Source organism: Lipotes vexillifer, unplaced genomic scaffold (assembly GCF_000442215.2).
Source record: "Lipotes vexillifer unplaced genomic scaffold, Lipotes_vexillifer_v1.1 scaffold472, whole genome shotgun sequence".
NCBI lineage: Eukaryota > Metazoa > Chordata > Mammalia > Artiodactyla > Lipotidae > Lipotes > Lipotes vexillifer.
In genome coordinates, this window is record NW_006797698.1 from 2,300,228 (window position 1) to 2,300,710 (window position 483).

Sequence of the window (483 nt, forward strand, 5' to 3'; positions counted from 1 at the left end):
GTGGAGCCCTAGGAAGAGACTCCCGGTACCCAGGCCTCTGGGGGCGTGGTGCTTGTCAGGGATGGGGCGGGGCTGGTACGGGAAGTTAAGAGCTAAAACTGAGACGTCCGCCCCACCTAGTTAGGGCACCTAGTGAGATTCAGTTTTCTCATCTGTCAAATGGGATGAGAATCTTAGTGAAGCTTTGTGAAACCCCGTGAAGCTTATGAAAGTCAGAAGAGCTAAGAAGTAGGCAACTAGATGGAAAAGACCTCCACGCTGTGGAAAGCTGTGGGCCGTGAAAGCCGGGTGAGCGGTTCCCGAAGCCGCTTCCCTCCCACTAGGCATCCGCGGTTGCCCGTAACGCTCACCATCGGCGCCCCGTTTCACTGATGGGAGAGCCCAGAAGTATGGTAACCGGTGTCAGATCCCACGAGAAATCAGTAGCCCTGACTCAACCGCGGGCTCCAGGACCCCCCCCCCCCACCCCGCCCCCCGCCCCCA